The 23,981-nt window shown below is 54.5% G+C and overlaps 1 protein-coding gene across 1 annotated transcript in view; it reads left to right on the top strand.

Annotated features, from left to right (window-relative positions):
* SEMA6D (semaphorin 6D) overlaps window positions 1-23,981 on the top strand; it is an 82,399-nt gene that overhangs the window by 9,519 nt on the left and 48,899 nt on the right. Inside the window, exon 2 of the mRNA XM_029071052.1 lies at window positions 15,428-15,868. The gene's annotated coding sequence lies outside the window, so the exon portion shown is untranslated. The remainder of the gene's footprint in view (window positions 1-15,427; window positions 15,869-23,981) is intronic.

Below are 23,981 nucleotides of genomic sequence, written 5' to 3'. Positions count from 1 at the left end.
ACCACCGCACCGACACCCCCCCCAGACATAGCCCACCTGGACCGCATTGGCATACTCACTGAAGCCTGACTTGTCCATGCCTCGAGGAGAGAGTCTTAGCGGGGGAGCCTTGGGAACCCAAAAGAGAAGCATCATCCCTCCAGGTGCCTAGTGAGTGCCGCCTCTCCTTAGGCAGAGCCGGGGGGTTGTCAGTTTCTTTCCCCTCAAATCGCAAGGTTGATCTGCATTTCACTTTTCAGCGGTTCAAAGTTTACAGTACTGCCATTGCCCATGGGAGGAGGGAAGTTGAGGAGAGTGAGGTAGCAGCATCCTCTCTGGGAAAATGGGGAGATGAAAGCCCAGAGAGGTGAAGGGAACTGCTCAAGGTCACACAGCACAGGGGAGCAGCCAAGGCAGCAGGAACCTAACTGGCCAGTCGAACACCCATCTGGTGCCACGGGTGGCAGATACATTGTTGAGTTGTGCCTTTCCCCTCCCACACCAGCTAATTGTTCCAGAGTCATCAAAGCTCAGAGTCTCAAAACCTCTAACGGGGCTAGTTTTTTCTTCCTCCCCTCGCTTCTCGTGGCTGGCCGCGTTCCACTGTTTAGAGTAAATTATGTGTTTTGAAGGAAGTAATGAAGATGAGGAAATCACTGTGAACCGCATACATGGCTGCTTAAATTGGGTTTAAATTGGACACAAACAGAACTCGGCTCAGAACAAAGACTCCCCCACCCTTCGCTTCAAAGCTTAGATGTGTCATCAGTTTGGGTTCAGAGACCCTTCTCTCCTCTCCAAGATGCTGCAGAGGGCCTGGCCTGACTCACCCACATGTGCCAGTGACCAAGCCTGGACCATCCAATACCCCTGACTCTCCCCTAATAATCCAGCATGCACCATACAACTTCCCCTGACTCTCCCATCTCCATCCCTGATTCTCCCCCAGCGACCTAGCACGGATCATCCAACATCCCTCATTCTCTCCCAGTAACCCAGCATGGGCCATCCAAACCCCTGACTCTTCCCTCTCTATCCCTGACTCTTCCTCCACTGACCCAGCATAGATCATCCCACACCCTGACTCTCCCCCCAGAGACCCAGCTCAGACACTCTCCCATAGATTGGTCCAAACCCTTCTGTCTTTGCTGGGATTCCCTGTAGTACAGCTTCCTGTCTGAGAAGATAGGGGGCTGTGGATTGATAAGAGTGCACCCACACACTTCAGTCTGTATCACCTTACCCGCTTACTTCAGCACTCCCTCCTAATTCACCTCCCTGTTCAGTCCTTGTCTTGCTTGTACTTTATTTCATGGTCTGCTTCCCCTGCTAGACTGGAAGTTCCTCAAGGCCAGAATGCTTGCTATTGACTATTGTCTCCCCCAAGCGCCTAACCCCATACTCTACACATGGTAGCCTCATGATGCCCACCATGTATGGATGGATGGACGGATGGATAGATTGAGTTGGGGGAGGCGGACCCTGGGGGTAGGAAAGATATGCTTTCTAGCTAATGGGAGAAATGCCCCCCCCACCCTGAGCAGACCAGATAGGAGTGGGCCTGGGACACCTTCGCACAGGGGAACTCCCTCAGTTACCATTCTGAAGCTCTACAAACTCCCCAGCTCTGAAACTCACCAGCCCATGGCCTTGGAGCCTCACAGCCCTCCATCTCTCCAACTCCACAGTCCTCCAGCTCTGTAGCGCCCCCGGCTGCATAGACCCAGAGCTTCGGAGCTCACCCAGCTCCATGGCCTCACAGGCCCCCAGCCCTTCTGTTTCACAGCCCCTCTGCTCATGGTCTCAGAGCCTCACAGCCTTCCAGCTCCCCCCCCGCCAGCCCTGTAGCCCCCAGGTCCATGACCCCACAACCTCACAACCTCCCAGACCTTCAGCTCCACAGCCCCCTAGTTCTGTGGCCTTGCAGCGCTCCCACCTCCAGAGCCCACAACTCCAGAGTCCCCATTCCTGTAGCCCCATGGCCCCACAGCCTGCCAGCCTCACGTCTGCGGTCACCAGCTTCACGCTGAAACTCCTTCCTGGTAATCACGGTTATTTTTGTTTCTTCCTTCTTGAGGACTGATGGCAGTACAACAGCTTCCCAGCATGCCGAGCATCGGCCTCGTACGCGCCGCCTCGGGTCGTGCTCACCTCGTGCTGATTCCTCTTGGGTGGGAAGAAAGGCTAAATATAGCGCCTCTCCCCCTCTTCTCTTCCCTCCTTCCCTCAGCCCCCTCCCCACCCCCAGCATGGCCCACAGCGAGGCTGAGAAAAAGTGAAGAAAGAACCCTACCAGTACCCACCACACGGTTCCCTAGGACTTGGGTTGTCCCAGGCAACAGCTGTCTGTGGGTCCAAAAGGGCTCAGTTGATCCCCAGGCTCAGCTTTGCCACTGCCCCCTTGGCCCTTGGCTCTGCCAGAGCGGGCACATCTCTCTGGCCCAAGGCCACTGAGAGGGGCACAGCTGGGGCAAGCTTCCCTGTGGACCTTAGTGGCCCCCAGGTCCTGCTCCCACCAGCTAAAAGAGATGTAGGCCTCCTATCCCTAACCCCACCCAGTCCCGCTACCACTTCCGACTTGATGTGCACACTGTACTAGGCACTCTCTCTATTTTGAGGGCTGTTCCAGGAGTTCACTGTGTACAGAATGCTGTACTGGGAGCCTCTTAATCATTACCCATTACAGTCCCTCTCATTCATGAAAATTTTCCCTTTTGATCTTGCTCATACTTTGTTGCACAACTTATCTGTGTTAGGAAGAGAATTTCTCCCAGTGGCATTCTCAGACTCAGAAAGGGAACAGAATAAAAAGCTTCTCTCGTGCTTTCTCTCTCTCTCTCCCTCTCTCTCTCTCTCTAATTTCCCTGTAAAATTGTTTCCAAAATATCTATTCTTGCCTGAGATGGAGCCCGGGGACCAGAGCGGGCCTTCGTTGTTGTGTGGAGCTGTGGCATATTCCCTCAGTGCTCTCAAATCCGAAGCCACCTCCCCCTTGCGCCCCCAACCTGTTGCCCCTCAGCTGCCGGGATCCACCAGAATTGGATTCCTCTTTTCCAGTTCCTGGGACTGGAGCCCTGCTGTAGTGCTGGAACAAAGGCAAGAATCAGGCAGCCTCTTCCCCCCCACCCTCCATGGCCAGGGAAGCTCAGGTGTAACACAGATGCTGGGTGCCAGCCTGAGTGGTATCTCTAGCTGTGAGTCACCAGAACCCATATTCTCCCCTACAGCCTGATTTTGGATCCAGGAATGGCTGTAGGACACTCGATGAGCTGAAATGGGGCACATGCAAGCCGGGAGGACAGGAAATGTTTTTCAGAGCCTGTGAAACTCAGTCTCATGCATTTTGGTAGGGCAGGAGCTCCTGGGAGACTACAACAGCAAATTGACAAGTCTGGCATGCAGCAATCAGAACTGGAGTTGTTGTCCTGAAGCAGAGGCCACTGGGAGACCACAGCTCCAGACAGACCAGACTGGGGCGGGACTTTCAGGACAATCAATCAATCAATCAATCATATTTACTGAGCGCTTACTATGTGTAGAGCATTGTACTAAGTGCTTGGAATTAGCAGGCATATTCCCTGTCCATAAGGAGTATACAGTCTAGAGGGGGAGACAGACATTAGTATGAATAAATAAGTAATTCATAATATATGCCAGAGTCACTCTTTTGGAGCAGAGGCTCTGGGAAACTACAACAGCAGACAGACCCACCTGTAGCTTTAAAGTCAGGACTGGGGTCACTGTTCTGGATCCAGAGACTGGTGGGAGAGCAATTCAGCAGACAGACCCGCTTGGGTTGCAGCAGTCAGGACTGGGGTCATTATGCTGGAGCAAGGGTAATGGGGAGATTGGAAGACCCAAAGAACGATTGCAGGCTGATGCAGTAGTCAAATCAGAGTATGACAAGTGCCAGGATTAGCATGGTGGCCATTTGGATGGAGAGGAAGAAATGGAGTCTAGAAATATTGTAGAGTAAGAACTGCCAGGATTTGGTGACAATCTGGCTGTGCGGGTTGAAAGAAAGAGAGGAATCAAGGATAATGTTAGGATTGTAGGTTGAGAGATGGGGAAAAAAATAATGGTATTGTCTACAGGGATGGAAAGGTCAGGGAAGGAGAGGTTTTTGGAGGGCACTGTTGTATATATTCAGTTGAAGGGCCAATACCTGATTGATCTGGATAACAGGCCAAGAATGTGTTCTGGCTCCCACAGCCTGAATATTTTCAGCCTAATCAGATCAAAGGGGCCAGAATTAGCCAATCACGGTCATCTGAGATTTCCAAATGGCCCCAGATATTTGAAGGGGTGGAGGGAGCGGTGGGGGAGTGGGCGGTCTGTGTGGAGGTAGTATTTTAAGATTGGGAACAAGCCTCAAGTTTCTCCCTCCTCTCTGGGATGCTACCCCTCCTTCCCCCCATGCCTCTGTCACCCTCATCTGGTCAGCGTTTTTCTGGGACAACCAAGGTCCTGGGCCAAGCTCAGGCACCCCCTCACTGACCAGTGTGGGGAGGGAAGAGCTATGGATTAGGAGGCTCTCAAGCTGAAGGCACCACGGTTTGGGGGAGTCTGTTCCTGGGGACACAGGATGCCATGTTCCACCCAGACTGTTGCTGCCCATGCTAACCCCCTTGGCTGGGCTGACAGCCAGGATAGGGGAAGCAAGGGATGAGTGCTGAGAATCTCCCCTGCATTCCCCCCACCCCCCCAAAAAAGGCAGGGGAGAGTAGTTCCCAGAATCCAGCTCCTTCGTTCTCGGCTCTGGAAGGTACCCTCCCGGAAAGGCCTTTGTTCCCCCCCTCCCGAGTCCTCCATCCCTGGCCCCGGTCCACCCCCCGGGGGGGGCTGGGACTTGGTTGAGAAAGCCTGGTGAGAAATGGGAGGGAGGGAGAGGGGGATGGCGCCATTTGAAGGCTCCAGCCCAGGGGGAAGTGCAAAGCGAGGCTCTCCCTTCCCCCTTCCTTCTCCTCCCGCCCTACTCTGCCCTTTCTTATCCGCTCTTCCTACCTTCCTCTCCTCCCCTCCACTCTGTTTCTCCTCCCTCTTCCTATGTCTTTCCTCCCACAATGCAGTCCTATCCAGCCCCACCCCTGGCCACCCCTTGCGCCTGCTGGCTGGTCACAGCAACCTAACCTGGATCTGAAGGCAATCCTCTGGGGTCCAGAACATTGCCAGCTGCATTAGACTGGGTTGGTTCCGGCCCAGGGGATGGGCTTCACCGAGTCACTGAGCAGGAGGAGCCTCTTGATGTGTGTGTCCAGCTTGGGATCAGTTTCTGGACAGGTGCCAGGGACCTCCAGAGCCTCTTGGCCCAGCCCTGAGAGAGGGATGGGGTGGGGGGAGGGGAGAAAGAGGAAAAGGAGAGAATAGTGAGCAGCCAGACCTAGTGGAAAAAGTATGGGTCTGGGGACCAAAGGACCTAGGTTCTAATTCTATCTCTGCCACTGGCCTGCTGTGTGACCTAAGGCTAGTCTCTTATCTTCTCTATGCTTCAGTTTCCTCCTCTGTAAAATGGGAATGTGGTACCTATTTTCCCCCTTTCCCTGGATTTTGAGCCCCTTGTGGGTCAGAGACTGTGTCTGATTTGATTATCATGAATAATAATAATAATAATAATAATGGAACTTGTTAAGACTTCCTATGTCCCAGGCACTGTACTAAGCACTGGATAGATACAAACTAATCAGGTTAAACACGGTCCCTGCTCCATGTGAGCCTTACAGTTTCAATCCCCATTTTACAGATGAGTGAACTGAGGCACAGAGAAGTGGAGTGACTTGCCTTTACAGAGCAGACGTAGCAGATCTAGGATTAGAACCCATGACCTTCTGACTCAGGCCCGGCTCTATCCGCTGCGCCATGCTGTACCCCAGCACTTAGTGCAGTATTTGGCACATAATAAGCCCTTAACAAATACCACAGTTACTTTATTCCTGGAAGGAAAGCAGGAAGTTGTGGCATTTGACTGTTGGATTGACTGTGCTCGGGGCAGGTTCCCACGGACCACCAGCCTGGTCCTTATTCCCCCGCCAGCTCGGCCTGTGTTCTCAGCCCCCGGGACCCCGTGGGGCAGAGGGTGGGGGGTGGCCATGAGACCCCACCCCACAAACGCTCCTCGCCAGGCCCCAATCCGGGCTCTGAGTGGTGGGGGTGGAGCTGGAGTTGCTGGGGGTGGGGGTAGAGCTAGCGGGGCCATGGCTGGTCAGGGGAGGGGTGACACTGATGGGGAGAAGCCTGGAGTTTATGGAGGGGGTAGAGCTGGTGGAGAGAGGGTGGAGCTGTCGGGCGGAGCTGAAAAGCCGGTGAGGTTGGGTGAAGCTGGTGGAGAGGGGCTGGAGCTGGTGGAGAGAGGGTGGAGCTGTGCGATGGGAGTGGAGCTGCTGGGGTGGGCGTGGAGTGGGTGGAGGGGGGTGGAGCTGCTGGAGCGGGGATGGAGCTGTCGGGATGGGGCGGGGTGAGGAACGCAGAAGGAATGATGCTGTGGATGCTGGAGAGTGGTTATGTTTACCTTCAGTACTCAGGGTTTCACGTACACTTTGCTCCGTAGATTTCTGGATAGGTCAGGTATTTCTAGACTCTAAACTCGTTATGGGCAGATAGCGTGTCTGCCAACTATTTATTGCCATTGTTCTTGTCTGTCCGTCTCCCCCGATTAGACTGTAATCCCGTCAAACGGCAGGGACTGTCTCTATCTGTTGCCGACTTGTTCATTCCAAGTGCTTAGTACAGTGCTCTGCACATAGTAAGCGCTCAATAAATACTATTGAATGAACTGAATGAACTTTGTTGTATTGTACTCTCGCAAGCGCTTAGTACAGTATTCTTCAAATAATAAGTGCTCGATAAATACCACTGATGATAGAGCAGGGGGCTGGGAGCCAAAGGACGTGGGTCCTAATCCCGGCTCCGCCACTTGTCTGCTGTGTGACCTTAGACAAATTACTTAACTTCTCTGTGCCTGGTTACCTCATCTGTAGAATGGGGATTAAGATTGTCCCCATTAAACCCCATATGGGACAACCTGACTACCTTGTATCTACCCCAGCGTTTAGAAAAGTGCTTGGCACATAGTAAGCGTTTAACAAATACTATCATTATGATGATGATGGTGGTGATGATATTCATTTCTGCCCCTCCAATAGCCATCTATCCCGGGTCCCCAGCGATGCAGTCTGAAGATAGGGCTCCTGATCAGGGGGGTCGGGACATGGATGACAGGGGCGGGCCAAGTTTTCCCGTACGGTCGTTGCCTTCCTCCCTGTCTCTGCCCTCCGTGGTGTCTCTGCCACCCCCGACAGGGAGAGGCAGTAGCAATGATGGAATTTATTGAGCACCTACTGAGTGCTATGCACCGCACTAAGCGTTAAGAAAGCAGACATCAGGAACCGAACCACTTTTCCTGCCTACAAGAAGCTTCCACTCTAATGAAAGGACACGACCTTTTTCCCTGCCATTTCTCCATCCCAGGGAAATCGCCTCCCAGCAACCCCTGGATCTGGCTTTTTAGCCTCTGGGAGGAAGGGTAAATGCTGTGGCCTGTTGAGACTGGAAGCCCAGACTGTGCTGGGTAATTCTCTCTATAATACTCTTATCAGGAACTCCCAATTCAACAGAATTACCAGGATTTAGAAACATTAAAACAAAAATGAGCTTGTTAGAGTAAATTGGGCTCCATGAATTGGTTCCCCGTTATTTATTGCAAAACGCTGAGTGCTGCCATCTCCTCAGCAAAGAGATTAGATGTGCACTGACCGCGGGTATGGCCGGGATGAGCTGAGTGAAGGTAAAGGGCAGCCCGGAGAGAAGCCAGGACAGAGTGAGGGTGTTGGCAGAGAGATATGCTGAAGCGGATCTCGTCCCTACCTGCCCTTACTTGTGGATGGAGATGGTCCTGGTACACTAGTCTTGCAGATATGCAGTATAATCTTGCAGATTACCACCTTGCACGCCTGCTCCCCTTAGCCTCATAGGATTTCCTGGAGAATTCAGTAATGGAGAGGGGTGGGAACAGAAGCACTGGACTTTACCCTGGCCCAAAGAGGTAGCGGTGGTCAATGCCCATCATTGCTGGGCAAGTTGGGGTACTGGATGGTCCATGCTGGGTCACTGGGGGAGAGTCAGGAATGGAGAGGGGAGAGTCAGAAGTGTGTGGGGGATGGTCCATGCTGGGTCTGTGGAAGGTAATCAGGGATGGAAAGCAGAAGGTCAGGGGTACTGGATAGTCTTAGTCGGGTTACTGTGGGAGAGTCAGGGACTTTGGATGGTCCGTGCTGGGTCACTGGGGGAGAGTCAGGAACAGAGAGGTGAAGGTTAGAGGGTGTTGGCTGGTCAGTTCCTCCCAGCATTCTGTTGACCCTGGGGGATGCAGGGCCGTGGGCTGGACAGTCCAGATTCTGAGCCCTGGGGTTTGAGTCAGAGGTTTCACTCACATCTACTTGCACAAGAACCCTTGGGGGCCCTGAAATTGTCTGGGGGCAGAATTCTTTCCTAAATCATGTATTGGAAGTGCCTGGAATTATTAGACCTCTGACGAGCAAATTAATAGTGAAATCTTGGTCAGCTGATAGGAACTAATCTAATTTTTCCATCTAGCCTGGATTTCGAATCAAACCCATAATTGATTTGGCGGTAATAAATCTTCCACCGAATGTCAAGAGTAGGGCGTTGGGCAAGGCCTCCCCCAAGGGGAAGGGGGAGGGATGCCCCCCTTCCCCCGCAGTGGTGGTATACATATGTTGGGTGGGGGTAGGAGAAGCAGCTATTCGCAGCTATTCCCCAGAGCTGTTGGAATTAGGGGCGGTGGGGGAGGGGTCTCATTTTAGGACCTCATGGAAGGTCCGAGGGGGCCGGGGCCGGGATCTGTCTGGCCTTCTCTGCCCTGGTTCTCCCTGGCAGCCAGACTCGATGTGTTTTTGGAAGCGATTAGTACAATGCTCTGCACATAGTAAACGCCCAATAAATACTATTGAATGAATGACAGAGGAGCCCAGAGTCAGGTAAGAGGAGGCCTAGGGCTGGCATCCGGCAGGCGGGAAGACAGTCGGGCCGGAGGCGGGCAGGCAATTGCAGTCTCGAGCTGCTCGGCCGCCGCCCGGTCTAATGAGGTCACTGCAGGCCCCGGACTCCCGGACTCGCCGAGAGAAGAGCAGATCGGCTCATTAGCCCCTGCTGGTCTGCTAATTGAAGAGGAAATTGCAAACGCCTTCCGTGAAAGGCAGGGAGGCGGCTCGGCGCGCAGGGAAAAACGCCGCTTCGGCCTCGGGGGAGGTGGGCAGTGGTCCAGGCCCCACCCGCCGTCCGACCCTCTGCTGCTGTTGTGAAAATGAGATAGTTGGGGGGCGCGGGGCGCGTTTGCACAGCTCAACGGCCGTCAGGGAAATCAGCCAATCAATCGATGGTATTCATTTAGCCCTATGTGCCGAACACTGTACTACCCGCTTGGGAGAGTACGACAGAAGTAGCAGACACTTTCCCTGCTCATAAGAGCTTACAGTCTAGAGGGGAAGACGGACATTATGATGAATAAATGTAACATATGTAATTTAAAGATATGTGTAGAAGCGTTGTGGGGTTGGGGTGAATATCGTGTGTCCAAAGGTCACAGATCCAAGTGCACAGACAACGCGGAAAGGAGGGGAGGGCGGCACGAGGGTGCGCTTCCAGCCCCCACTTGCCCGAGGACTACAGGTCCCAGAATGCACCGACACTTAAGAGTGAGCCGGACTGAGCATGCTCTGGCCCTCGCTGGGACAGCCAGGAGAGCAACTTCGGGGTGGGTGGGACAGGTAAACCAGGGCAGACCCGACGCCGGGTCCGGGATTGTCCCCCTTTGGCCGCGGCGCAGGGTCAGCGGCGATGGACAGACTCCGACCTTCCAGCCCCCGACCCCCGTTGACCGCCCCACGCAGCTCTCAGCTCGTCCCTTACCCTGCAAAAAGCTAAGGACGACGAATAATAATAATGATAGTAATTGTTAAGCGCTTACTATGTGCAAAGCACTGTTCTAAGCGCTGGGGGGATACAAGGTGATCAGGCTGCCCCACGTGGGGCTCCCAGTCTTAATCCCCCTTTTACAGATGAGGTAACTGAGGCACCGAGAAGTGAAGTGACTTGCCCAAAGTCACACAGCTGACAAGTGGCCAAGCCCGGGCTCTTTCCATTAAGCCACGAGGCGTTTCTCTCCGAGTAATAATAATACTGGTATTTATTAAGAGCTTACTATGAACCAGGCACTGTACTAAGCTCTGGGGTGGACAGAAGCAAATCGGGTTAGACACCGTTCCTGTCCCATGTGAGGCTCACAGTCTCAACCCCCATTTTACAGATGAAGTAACGGAAGCACCGAGAAGCAAATGACTTGCCCATGGTCACACAGCAGACAAGTGGTGGATCCGAGATTGGAACCCATGACCTTTTCCAGGCTCGTGCTCTATCCACTGCCCATGCGGCTTCTCTGTACCTTTGGGAGGACATTTGGGATGCCAGCCTCGGCCAGAGCGGTGGGTGCGGGGTCGGGGTGTCGATAAGGGGAGCCCAAGTCGCCGGACAGCCGAGACCGGGCAATGTCGGCCAGCTCCGAGGCCCGTCTGGCCCAGGCCCCGATGGGCCGTCCCGGGACACACACCGAGGACAGACGGGCCGGTCCCCTTGGCCGTCCGGCGACGAACCGGTTTGGAGCCCGGACGCTCACTGCTGGGGACCGAGCGGCGGCTCCGCTCCGCCCCTTGCAGGAGGCCGCGCCGAGACTTATTAACGGAACAGTTTTCATAACTCGAGAATATCGCAGGCTGCCACGCTCCCCGGGGAGGCCCGGCGTCTCCCAGGCCGGCACTCGTCGACTCTGAGCCTGCACGGCAGAGGGGCTCGCCAGCCTAGACCCGGGGTGGTGGCAGTTAATCGGGAAGACTTCCAGGAGAAAGTGGTGAGGTTTCAGGAGGCCTTGAAGATAGGGCGAGCTGGGGTCTGGCGGATTTGTGCGGAGAAGGATTTTCGGTCAAGGGAAAGGACCTGAGCGAGGAGAGAGAAGTCCAGAGTGGGGCACAACCAGGAGGTGGACTGGGGATTAGTGGGAGAAGAGAGCAGATCCCGTTAGAGGGAACTCCTCATCATTGGCTTTAAAGCAGTCCATCATCTTGCCCCCTCCTACTTCACCTTACCTCGCTTCCCCCCTTATACAACCCAGCCCCCTCCTCTGGTGCTAACTTTCTCACTGTGCCTCGATCTCGCCTGCCTCCCGCCGACCCCTGGCCCAAATCCAATCTTTGGCCTGGAACGCCCTCCTCAAATCCTCCAGATAATAAGAATAATAATGTTGGTATTTGTTAAGCGCTTACTATGTGCAGAGCACTGTTCTAAGCGCTGGGATAGATAGAGGGTGATCAGGTTGTCCCACATGAGGCTCACAGTGTTAATCCCCATTTTACAGATGAGGAAACTGAGGCCCCGAGAAGTTAAGTGACTTGCCCACAGTCACACAGCTGACAAGTGGAAGACCCGGAATTTGAACCCATGACCTCTGACTCCCAAGGCCGTGCTCTTTCCACTGAGCCGCAATTAGTCCCCCCCGCCTTCAAAGCCTTACTGAAGGCACCTCTCCTCCAAGAGGCCTTCCCAGACTAAGCCCCACTTTTCCTCATCTCCCACTCCCTTCTGCGTCGCCCTGACTTGCTCCCTTTGCTCTCCCGCCTTCCCTGCCCCACAGCACTTATGTATATATGTGTAATTTTATTTATATTGATGTCTGTTTATTTGCATTGATGCCTATCTCCTCCCCTGTAGACTGTGAGCTCGTTGTGGGCAGGGATTGTCACTCTTTATTGCTGTATTGTACTTTCCCAAGCCCTTAGTACATTGCTGTGCACACAGTAAACCCTTAATAAATACGATTAAATGAATGAATGGACGGCCCTCTTCCCTCCACCACTCTCCTTCTCCTTCTCTGTCCTTCCTCACCCTCCTCCCCACTCAGAGCTCCAGACCGAAGCTGGATACCCAACAGGTGATTTCGGCTCTGCCGCGTGTTTCCCAGGACTGGGGGTAGGCCGGGCGGCAGGCAGGGCTAGGAGCTTCTAAATTCGATCATCGTGGCCTTACATGGTCTGGGATAGTTGTCCTCTCCAGTGCTCCTCTTCCAGCAGGCGCCGAGTATAGCGTTCTGCTCAAGCCAGGGACGGGGACATTCTTCGCTATTCCTGGATTCCAACCCGTGTACCTGAGCAAACATCCCTCCGCACGTGCCGTGAACCCTAATTCTGCGATTTGCATAATCAAGTACAGAAAGAGCAATGGGTTCGGGCGGTGCCGCCGCCGCCGCCGCCGCGTGGTTGTTGGGAAGGCGAGAACGTGGAACCGCAATCTCCTCCATCCCCGGGAAGCGAGGCGGTGCGTGTTCCCGGGCCGGGGGACGGGCGGGGACGGTGGGCGGGGACGGTGGACACCCGGCTGGGCCCCAGACGGGCTCGAGGTTGCTGGGGAGGGGGGAGGAAGGGAGGGAGCCAAGGCGGGGGAGGAGATGTGCGGAAGATTAACCGGGGAAGTGGCTCCATTAGCGTTCCCTTTTAAGGTGAATTATCCCCTTTGTTCCGCACCGCCTTGCCTGCGGGGATAAAGTTGTCGCGGAGAATTGTCAAAGCACATTTGGGGGCCTGGGCGGTGAGGCGGAGGGCGGGGCGGGCGAGCCAAAGGGAAAGACAGAAGGGCAGAGCAGAACGGGTCTGGGGGAGTCTGGGGACGCCTGGAACCCAGCCCTCAGCGGTCCATTTCGGTCTCCTCCAACTCTCAGCTTCTGAAGCCTTCTAGGTTCCATGATCCTGGGTCCCCTGCTTTACTCTCCCTGTCCCCCCACTCCATCTTGGGGTGGCTCGAGGATAGCGCCACCCCCCATCCTTTGTCCGGCCGATTGCCAGTGCCCGTGGTGAACCCCCTGCTAATTAATCCGTGGTATTTATTGAGCGTTTACTGTGTGCCGAGCCCTGTGATGGGTCGATTTCGACCCCGACTTCCTCCCCGCTCCCCGGCTGGGGCTGATGGACGGACAGTCAGGTCGCGGCCGCAGCTGCGGCTGCAGGTGGCGGCGTTGATGGGCCTGTTGCTGCCGTTGTTGCAGCTGCTGCAGCGATCGATCCCCCGCTCTCCCTTGGCGCAGCCCGCGGCCCTGGTTAAGGGCAATTCGGTGAACCGCTCCTTCTCTCCCCCCGCGCCGTCGCCACCGCCACCGCCGCCGCCTGCAGAATTTTCCTCCGTAATTATAGTCTCGGCTTCCCGGTGCCCCAGGGAGCGAGCCTGAGCACACGGTGGCCAGCCGGCCTTCCCGCGCTTCGGCCGGCCTTTCCGGCTCGCTGGAGGAACCCAGCGTTTCCATGCCTTCAGCCGGGCCCACCAGAAGGAACAGGCCATATCCAGTGAATAAAACTGTTCCCAACGAGGCCCTCTCCACAGCTCCTCCCCACAGCCCCTCCTCCGCCCCCCTCCCCACAGCTCCTCCTCAGTGCTCCTCTCCACACTGGCATATGTCTTCTAATCCATGACCCTTCTCTTGCTCTCCAGATCAGGAACCAGAAATAGCCAATTCTGCTGTCAGCCTGTCAGAGGCCTCTATACCTCAGGTATCTGGGACAATTAGGTCCGATTAAGGACCTTTGCTTCTTAGCCAGATTGCACCGCATTTGAGCACCTTTAATCCCATCCCATCGTTTCTAATAGAGCTTGAATCTTCTTGACTGTTCAGAAATAGGCTGAAAGTCATGGTCAGTGACCACTTTTGCTCGGGTCCAAGCTGGGGCCTAATGTGGTCATCACTGCAGAAGCCTGGAGATATTTAGAAGTCCAGGAAAGTGTGTTCTGCAGGACAAGAGCCAGGCAACCAAAGAGAAACTCTGCACGGCTAATGGGCAGGGTGAAAGTGATCATCGGAGGGGAAAGGTTGAGCTCATGTGAAAGAGATGAAAGAAAAAGCCATAGAGAGAAGCATGCTGGATGCAAATAGGAGTTGAGGCAAGTCAAAAAGGACTTTGAAAGGCCCCTTGCAGGAGAGTCAAAGCATTCCTGAAATATGTCAGAGGTGAGAATCCCACTCAGGATCCTGAGGGGCCTTGGGGAGGCGCCAATGGTGGGGAAAAGCTGGAGTTGATGAAATCTCCAGTTTGGTCATTCCTTAGCCCTCCCCTTATCTGGTCACAGAAAGTGGATCACACTGAGATACAGTACAGGAAGTTATAAACCAGGTAATAGTGACTATGTCTAAGCTCTTTTGCTTGTATCTATCCTAGTGCTTAGGGTGGTGCCTGGCACACTGTAAGTGCGTAACAAATACCATAAAAAAATTGAGTGGGATTCCATCCGTGAGTCTGTAAGACATTTGGACTCTGGGAGCCTTCACCCTCAGAGTTAGGGATGGACAATCCAACAGCCCCAACTCTCCCTTCTCCTCCAAGGACCCAGCACAGAACATCCAACACCTCTTAATCTTTCATCTCTATCCCCGACTCTCCCCCAGGGACCCGTCACGGACCATCCAACACCCCCAAATTTCCCCTCTCCATACCTGACTCTCCCCTAATGACCTGGCATTAGGTAAGGACCATCCAATTAATCAATTGTATTTTATTCAGTGATTACAGTGTGCAGAGCACTCTACTAAGTTCTTGGAAGAGTACAATACAACAGAGTTGGTAGGCACATACCCTGCCTATAAGGAGCTTACAGTTTAAAGGGGGAGACAGACATTGCAATAAATTATGGATGTGTGCATAAGTGCTGTGGAGTTGAGGGTGGAGTGAATAAAGGCTACAGATCCAAACGCAAGGAGAGCATCTCAAACAACCCTGATGACTCTCCCCTCTCATGGCTCTATGGCATGGTCCACCCAACATCCCAGACTCTCCCCTCTCCATCCCAGAGTTGTTGATGGTAAAGAGTGAGTCAGAGGTGTTGGAGGGTGTGTGCTGGGCATTAGGTGATTTTTCTGGTGACTCATTGGAGAGAAGAGATTGGTAAATGGGCAATGGCCTTCTGAGCTGGGAAATCTGCTATTTGCTGAAGCAAGTGTGGTTGGTGAACTAGCAGTGGGGAGGAGAGTTGTGTGACTTCAAGTCCGGAGTCCTGAGCCGAGAGAAGCCCAGGAATTTTGCTGCCCAGCCCAGCAGGGGGCAGACTGTCTGTTTCGCCCAGCATGGGGGACCCTGATCAGGGCAGGGCTCCGAGGAACAGCCTGGTCCAGTGGAAATGCCAAGTATCTGCTTCACGGTTAAAGGGAGGGTAGGACGAGGAGAGGGTGACCAGGGCTGCTCAGGTCTTCCTTGACCAACGGGACCTAGATGCCTAGGGCTCAGGAATGGGCAGTGCAAGTACTGCCTGAAGAGACCAAGAGAAACAGATGACAGAGACGTGAGAGGGGAGGGGGTACCTGTAGGACTGGCCACTCTACTCATTAATGTCTCTCTGATATGGTCAGGGCTTCCAGGAAGAGTCTACTCCCCCTGATGCTGACCATCTAAGGATTCCATGCTGTCCGGCCAGCGTCTACCGATGTCCAGCAGTTCTTACCATCTAAGGATCCCATGCTGTCCAGCCTGTGTCCATCAATGTTGACCATCTAAGGATACCATGGTGTCTGGCTAGTGTCCACCAATAGTGACCATCTAAGGATCCCAAGCTGTCCAGCCAGCGTCCACCAATGCTGACCATCTAAAAATCCTATGCTGCTCAGCCAGCATCCACCAATGTTGACATCTAAGGATCCCGTACTGTCCAGCCAGTGTCCACCAAAGCTGATCATCTAAGGATCTTATGCTGTTCAGCCAGCGTCTACCAATGTTGGCTGTCAAGGATCCTATGCTGTCCAGCCGATGTCCATCGATGGTGGCTGTCTGAGAGTACCAGCTCTACGGCAGAGGTAAGACGCGTGGTTCAAAGGCGTGAGATCTTGGTGATCCCTCGGTCTTCTGGCAAGGGTCCAACTGATCCAGGTTGCGGAAGGCGGGGTAGAAGAGGGAAGGCTGTCCTCGCCCTCGCCGGGGGAGGGACTCCGCTCCCCATGTCTGACAGATGAAACGTTAAGACTGGACGAATTGTTCCCAGGAACGGTCTGAGAAGGGAAGTAGTTTCCTTCTCTCCATAGAGGGCTGGGGGAACGGCTTTTCTGTGTCTACTGAGAAAGAATTGACTGTCAGATCAGAAAGTAATAATAATAATGATAATAATAATAATGGAATTTGTTAAGTGCTTACTATGTGCCAAGCACTGTTCTAGGCCAGGGACCGGCGGCTTGGGGGCAAAACGAGTCAGACAGGCAGAGGGTGAGACAGAGGGATGCGAGAGATAAATAAACCACTGGGGGCAGTTCTCTCCCCAACTCCCCAGCCCAACCCATCCTGGGGAGAGGATGGTCACCCCAGGTAGAGTCCGTAGTCCTTGGGACTGGGGGAAATAAGGCTTCAGTAAGTTTGAATTTGAACAAAAAGCTGGAACCGGCCTTGGCCGGGCCACTCGGTGGTTCTTGTCGTCAGAGCTGGGGGTGGGAGCTGAGCAGGTAGCTGAGACCCGGGATGGTGCAGAGTGAGCCACTGACAGCCAGCACACCGCTAGCCCACATCCAGCACATTCCCATTGGCCAGCATCTCCACCTGATTGCCAGCAGATTCCTCCCAGCCCTGGCCCTGTCCACCTCACTGCTCTCTCTCTTCACTAACTTCCCTGGGTTGCTGGCGGCAGGGTGGCAGGGTAAAGAGAGATGAGGGGCGGGGTGAGGGGCATCACTCCTGGCCTCCCAGAACCAGAGAGATGGGGCAGATTGGGGTTGGGGCAGGGGCTAGAGCAAGGGCTGGCCTGCAGCTGGGATTTGGGCCATAATTTTGTTCCTTTCTCCATGAGAGTCGCTCCTGCCCCGAGCAGGTGGCAGGTGGCTGAGGCTGAGAAGGAACCCTGTCTGGCTGCCCCCGAGTGCCTGGCTTACTGCCCCTCCAACCATTAGTGAGTGAGTGAGGTATGATGACTTGGCTGGCTATTTGGACGATGTGTTAGGGTGACGTGAATGGCTATAGAGAAGCCACGTGGCTTAGTGGAAAGAGCACGGGCTTGGGAATCAGAGGTCGTGGGTTCTAATCCGGATCTGCCACTTGTCAGCTGTGTGGCTCTGGGCAAGTCACTTAACTTCTCGGTGCCTCAGTTACCTCATCCCCACGTGGGACAACCTGATTATCTTGTGTCTACCCCAGCGCTTAGAGCAGTGCTTGGCCCATAATAAGCACTTAAATATCATTATTACTATTATTATTATTATATGTGGACGATGCACTGGGGTGACATGCTGGCCATTTGGAAGATGCACTGGTCCCAACCCAAACTCACTTTACCTGCCCCATACCTACCCCATCCTGTGCCAGATCACGTTCACAGCTAACCCTCTGGGCAGCCCGGGGGCTGGGAGATGGGAGCAGGGGCTGCTCTACCAACTTCCAGAGGAGGACACTGAGAAGCCCCAGAGAGGTTTGCAGACTTACCCGAAGTCACACAGCAGCCAGCAGCTGTGCCATTCTTAGAACCCCAGGCTTGGGCCCTTTCCAAGAGGCCACAGCTGTATCCCATATAGTGCCAACCCCCCGACCCCTGACCCAGCTTCTTCCTCTCTTCTCTCCCTCTCCGGGTGTGAACAAGGGCTCTTCTGGGTGCTAGTGTCCATCTTGGGAGCCACCCCAGGGTTATCCATGGCTCGCCATGTTCTGTTGTTTGCCAAGGGCGGGGCACATACATAGGCTTTGCCCAGCTCTCCACAACCCAGCCCGCAGGGGGCTCTGAGCAGGACCGGGTAGGCCTGACTGTGCCCCCTCACCCCCACCTCTTTCCCCTCGGGCGATGTCTCTCTCCCGTCTCTCCCCCCATCCTCGGGTAGGTGTCTCTCGCCCGTCTCTTCCCCCACCGCCCCATGAGGCTATCCCTGTGGAGGATTTACGATCCCGGGAGACGTCACGTTAGTGGGTTTCGGCATCTACTCCACGGATGGCTGGGGCCGTGAGCAATTAGCTCTGCGCTCGCTCCTGGGCCCGCACCGTGATTTAATGGAACAGTTCGCTCTGCTGGCTCGAACTTCACACGAATAACGAGGCCGAGGAGAGGGCTTCGGCAGCCCCCGGCACGGACCCTCCGGGCGCCTGGCGACCTCGAGGCCTTAAGGTGCGGAAGGTGGGCTGCGGGAGGGCCCAGGGCCTGGCACCACCCTCCCCACCCCCCGGCCCATTTCTAGGCTCTGGGACCGGCGGGCTTCGGGTCGGCACCGTTGGGCGCCCCCGAGCGCCGCGGAGACCCCCGTCAGGGTCGACCCTCGCCCACCCGTGGGGAAAGAGGCCTGCACGGTCTGGAGCGCAGGAAGGAAGAATTTGCCGTCGCAGCAAACAAATTAGTTTATGGATTTTTCTCCCGACTTCAGGGTTCCACGAGGCGCCTCTATTTTTATTCTCCTGCAATTTCGCTCCCCCTGACTGGGCTCCTTTTGATGTTTCTAAAAATACCGACGCGGTTCCCGTCTCTGCCCCGCGACCCGAGGCTAACAGAGCCTCCGTTCCACGTCCCCCCGCCCCTAACTCCGCCACCGCACCGATCGTGGGAGCCCCTCTGCCTGGAAGCCCTCCCTCACTCCCTCCGGGAAGAGCGCGGTTTGCCCTGCCGTCTGGGGGAAGCGGGAGGCCTCGGTCGGGGCGGGCGGGATTCGGGGCCGAAGCCTGCGTGGGAACCGCCTGGGGCCGGCAGGTTCGCGTGCGGGGGGCGGGGGTCTGGGATGCCAAGGGCTGCGGAACGAGAAGGAAAGGGGTCCCGGGAATCAGCGACCTGAAGCGCCCCGAGCATCCGCCGGCCTGCGTCGAACGGCGTTCTCTTGTTCACCGCCGTTGAGTGTAGTATCCGGATGCGCTGGTCTACCGTTAGACAGTTCGCTCCTTGAGGGCGAAAACTGTCTGCTTATAGTGTGTCTTCCCAGGCGCCAGGGACCTCACTCTACCCTCACCAGACTCCCAGACAGCGCCTTGCACACCGGTAGGTGCCCAGCACGCTCCCAATCACTGGTATCTTTTGAGGACTTACAGTACGTAAGGCACTTGGAAGAGTGCCACACAATAGAGTCGGTAGACACGTTCCGTGCTCACAAGGAGCTTACCGACTACAGACAATAAAATAAATTACAGATAGGAATATAGTAAAGCCTGAGGGTATGAACGTAAGTGCTGGAGGTGGGTTTGAAGGTCAAGTGATTAAGGGGTTCAGACGCAAGTGCACAAACTGAAGGGAGGACAAATAGAGGAAATGAGGAGATAGTCAGGGAAGGCCTCCTGGACGAGATGTGATTTTAGTAGGGCTTTGAAGATGGGGAGAGTGGGGGTCTGCCAGTTGGGGTCTGTCAGATCTGAAGGGGGAAGGAATTCCAGGTCAGAGGCAGGACGTGGGCAAGGGATCGGCAGTGAGACAGATGAGATCGAGATACTTTGAGTAGGTTGGCGTTCGAGGAGAGAAGTGTGGGGGCTGGGTTGTAGTAGGAAATCAATTAGGTCAGGTAGGAGGGGGAGAGCTGATTGAGTGCCTTAAAGCCGATGTAAGGCATTTCTGTTTGATGTGGGGGCGGTGGGCAGCCACAGGAGGTTCTTGAGGCGGGGGGAGACGTGGACTGAATGCTTTTTAAAGAAGAATGATCCAGGCAGCAGAGTGAAGTATGGACTGGAGTGGGAAGAGGCAGGGAGGTCACTAAGGAGGCTGATGTGGGATAGGATAAGTGCTTGGATTAGCGTGGTAGCAGTTTGGGTGGAGAGGAAGGGCGGAGGCTAGAGATGTTGTGAAGGAAGAATTGACTGGTTTAGGTGACAGATTGAATATCCGGGTGGAAAGAGAGATGAGCACAGCGCACTGCACACACTAGGCTTCCAGTAGAGCACCTTGCACACAGTAGGTGTGTATACACACGTACACACATACACACACACGACTGCTCAGACGCTGAGGAGAGGAGAGCTTTAGCCAGCCAGAGATGAGGATTTTCCGCTTTGCTATCTAACCCTCAGGGCCCCAAACTCACGCCTCGCGGACTGAATCCCTTTCGATCTACGCTCTAATGTACTTTTCGGTCCCCAAATGTTCCTCACCGCGCACAGGGAGGCTGCCGCTCATTACCTCCTCAAAGGACTGTTATGTCAGCAAGCACAGCCAAGCCCCTGTCTCCCTCTTCTCTCTCCCCCATATCAAGCGGAGCACCTCTCCCCCGCTCCCCCAGCTCGCCAGTGGTCCTATTTGGGGGTGGGGATCCTCTCCCCTCCCCTTCACCTCCCCTTCCTTTCTCCCCCATTCTCCCCCTATCTCTTCCCTTGGATCCTCTGATCTCTCTTATTCCTCCCTCCCCCATCCCTCCCTCTCCGTCTTCTCACTCCCCCCCTCCGTCAGGGCTCTCTGATCCTGCATCAGAGGAGCGGAGGGGTGGCCACTGGAAGGGATTAACTGAGCCGGAAAGAGCCGGCCCTGGGCGGTGGGGGGAGGGCCCGGAGTGGGGGAGGGGAGGGGAACGTGGTGGGGAGGGGGTTGCAGGCTCCCCCGGGTCCCTAGGGCTCCATGGAACTGACTTTGACAGACGATCACCTTGGGCTCAGCTCCTTCCAGAGAAATTCTTCCGTCTCTGCAGCAACAGGGTCTGCCTGGACCTTTGACCTCGGTGGGCTTCATGAGCCCACATCTCATTCCTGGTGCCCTAAAGCACTGCCAGTGCAGATTTAATTCATTCATTCATTCAATCGTATTTATGGAGAGCTTACTGTGTGCAGAGCACTGTACTAGGCGCTTGGAAAGTACAATTCGGCAACACATAAAGACAATCCCTACCCAACAACGGGCTCCCAATCCCAATGTTACTTACTGATTCCTTTGTTCATTTATTTGTTGGGTGCCTAGTGAGCAAAAGAACAGTCCTAAGCACTTGGGAGATGTCCTGTACAGTGCTCTGCTCTCAGCGGGTGTCCAGTACAGCAATCTGGACAAAGTAGGGGGGCAGTACAGCACTCTACATTGTGCAGCACACAGCGGTGCCCAGTTCAGTGCTCTGTACATTGAAGGTGCCCAGTATAGTACTCTGCATACAGAAGATGCCCATTGTTGTGCTTGCAGTATAAAGCTTCCAATATGGCACTCTGCCCTTAGCAGACACCCAGTACCTTACTGCACACAAGAGGTACCCAATGCATCACTTTGCACATAGAAGGTGCTCAACCACTTGTATTGATCGATTGATTAGATTTCCTAGGAAATAATGAAGACTCCAGGTTAACAGCATCTTCTGAGTAGCTCCAGGGTCCAGTTTCCAGAGTCCAGTCTTCTGGGAAGATGGAGACCCCAGAGACAGGGACTGTGGGACACAAACGCAGTAGCACCGCAAGGGGCAATCTTCACTCGTGGGGCAAACCGAGCAGGAAGGTAGGCAGGAAGATAGGAAAGCAGGATCTCCCCTTGCCCAGAGTCCCGGTGGTCAGGACTGGTCTTCCAAGCCCCCCTTCTTCACCCACCCCCAACTTGGGCTTTGCCCGCCCCCGCCCCTCCTCCTCCGTTCCCAGAATTGCCTTCAGAGGTGCGATTGTCCCCCGGGGTCGGGCTATGACGAAGCCAGTTTGGAGCTTCCATTATTTCCATTATTTGCTTTTGACTTTGCTATTTGTTAGAGCCGACCGGGAAACCGGCCAAATGATAGGGTTTCCAGGGTGTTGGCGAGCTCGAGACCCGCTTCCCCGGGAGGAAGCGGCAGCCGATTCGGGTTTCAAGAAGCGGCTAAAGTGTAGCTTCCGCCGGCATGACGGGGGGCCGCTGGGGGCTGCGGGGGAGCCTGCCCCCAGGAAAAGTGGAGCGAGAGGGCAGACCACACAGCACCACATCACCACAACCCCAGGGCGATTGAGACAGCCACGGTTGGAGACCAAGGATTTCATCTCTGCACTTGAGCTGCAGGGGCTTGGACACGGACACCTCAAAGTCCCCATTGGGGAAGGAGAGAGCCTTTTTTTTTTAAAAAAAAAAAAAGGTATTTGTTAAGCGCTTACTATGTGCCAGGCACTAAGTGCTGGTGTAGATACAAGCTAAGTAGGATGGACACAGTCCAAGTCCTCACAGTCTTTAATCCTCATTTTACAGATGAGGTGACTGAGACACAGAGAAGTTAAGTGTTTTTCCTAAGGTCACACAGCAGACACGTGGTGGAATCAGGGATTAGAACCCAGGTCCTTCTGGGTTCTCCCTAGTTGTGTTTTATCCACTAAGCCATGTTGCTTCTCAATTAGGGTGGACGGAAAATATTCTTTTTCTGGGGGAGCCGGGCAGCAGACAAGGTTGCCGGAGGGGGTCTAGCCTGGCAGCAAGAGGGGAGGAGAGGATTCTGGGCCCATCCATTGGAGTGGCCTAGTTGGGAGGGGTGTGGGAGGAGTCTTCGGGAGGTTCTGACGGGACACCTGCGTGGTGCTGGGGGCCCAAACATCTCTCAGGCATTTCTCCTCTAAAAAATGCCACCATTAGTTGGTCATCATTACCATTAAATGGCTGGGGAATTTAGTGCCAGGCAAGTATCACAATGACCTCCTCCCTACCTTGGATTGGAAAGTTCCCCAGAGACTCGAGGGATCCCTTCCTTCGGGTCTGAACGGGTGCTCCAAAACCAGGTGAGGAGATGACTTATTGGCTCAGTGCTCCTGCCCGTTGTCACGGAGAAAACAGAGATGACCCAAACCCTCTGAATCTCCCCTCTCCATCCTTGACTTTCACCCAGCATGGACCATCCAATTCCCCTCACTTTCCCCTCACTTTCCCCTCTCCATCCCTGACTCTCCCACAGTGACCCAGCACGAACCGACATACCTAGTCCGGATTTCCAACCCCACAATCATGGTTACAGAGGGCTGGCCAGTGGCTGAGTGCTGGGTCTGCACTGGCCCTGATGCCCCTTGCTCTTGCTCTCCGGGAGCGGCTGGCTCAGCCCCACCCGGGCTCCTGCGGCGATAATTTAGACTCTATCAGGGGAGCAACAACAACAAGAAGACAAATGAGTTCGGCGTCTCCTGATAAAGGAAATCTAATAGGTTTCCTTTCTGAAGGTGCCTGCGGCCAGGATAAATCTCACCCGATAGAGGGCTTGTTGTGCTTTATGACTAATTACAAATGACTTAGGGCCGGTCAGAGCCCCGGCTGGAGCCCCTGTGGGTGGGCACCCTGGCACTCGCCCCTGAATGCAATCGCCGTGACCACTCTGGCACTGCCAGACTCCTCTGTGGGAGCCAGGGCAGTGGCAGGACCTGATCTGGCCTGGACATGTCATCCGTCTTAATAATAATAATAATAATTGTGGTATTTCTTAAGCACTTGCTATATGCTAGTCACTGTAATAATAATAGTAATGATGGTATTTGTTAAGTGCTTACTATGTGCAAAGCACTGCTCTAAGCATTGGTTGGGGGGGAGGGATACAAGGTGATCAGGTTGTCCCAAGTGGGGCACACAGTCTTAATCCCCATTTTACAGATGAAGGAACTGAGGCACAGAGAAGTAAAGTGACTTGCCCAAAGTCACACAGCTGACAAGTGGCAGAGCCACTAAGCACTGTGATAGATACAAGGTTAATTGGGTTGGACACAATCCCTCTACCACATAGGGCTCACAGTCTTAATCCCCATTTTTCAGATGAGATAACTGAGGCTCAGATGAAGTGCAGTGACTTGCCCAAGGTCACACAGTAGACATGTAGTCGAGACAGGATTAGAACCCAGGTCCTTCTCACTCCCAGATCAGTGCTCTATCCACTAAGCCATGCTGCTTCATCTTCTTTAAAGAACGATTTGTAATCTCTCCCAGAGACCAGTCCCGAGTGGATTTGTCCAGACACAGTCAGAGAGTCACCCACCCAGTTTCTAGGCCTCGGTTCCTCAGCTGCAGCTGCCTGCCCCCTTCCACCTCCAGAACAACCGGGGGAATGTAGGGTCCTCCAACCCAACTTGGTCCCCATGAGA

Source organism: Ornithorhynchus anatinus, chromosome 8 (assembly GCF_004115215.2).
Source record: "Ornithorhynchus anatinus isolate Pmale09 chromosome 8, mOrnAna1.pri.v4, whole genome shotgun sequence".
Classification (NCBI taxonomy): Eukaryota; Metazoa; Chordata; class Mammalia; order Monotremata; family Ornithorhynchidae; genus Ornithorhynchus; species Ornithorhynchus anatinus.
The sequence above is the reverse complement of the archived record's forward strand: the minus strand, read 5'-3'. Positions and strand labels throughout refer to the sequence as shown.